The sequence below is a fragment of the Odontomachus brunneus genome, unplaced genomic scaffold (assembly GCF_010583005.1).
Source record: "Odontomachus brunneus isolate Ranch 3 - 2012 unplaced genomic scaffold, Obru_v1 Obru_scaffold_142, whole genome shotgun sequence".
Classification (NCBI taxonomy): domain Eukaryota; kingdom Metazoa; phylum Arthropoda; class Insecta; order Hymenoptera; family Formicidae; genus Odontomachus; species Odontomachus brunneus.
The window spans coordinates 145,709-145,935 of NW_022639592.1; positions in this window are offsets into that span (position 1 = coordinate 145,709).

Below are 227 nucleotides of genomic sequence, written 5' to 3' on the forward strand. Positions count from 1 at the left end.
TGTGCATTCTTCTCAAAATAATAATTGTCCACTAAATGTCTTTGTTACAAAACGACTGATGCAACGAATGACCAAGAACCGCTTTAAATACGTTTCAAAATTCCTCCCCACCAACCGAAAGTAGTGCATATTAACAATATAAATGAGACTCACCTAATTTTCATCTACATCTACTGTACAAATATATTTTATCAAATCATTCAACAAATCTCTGATACGGCGCCGTA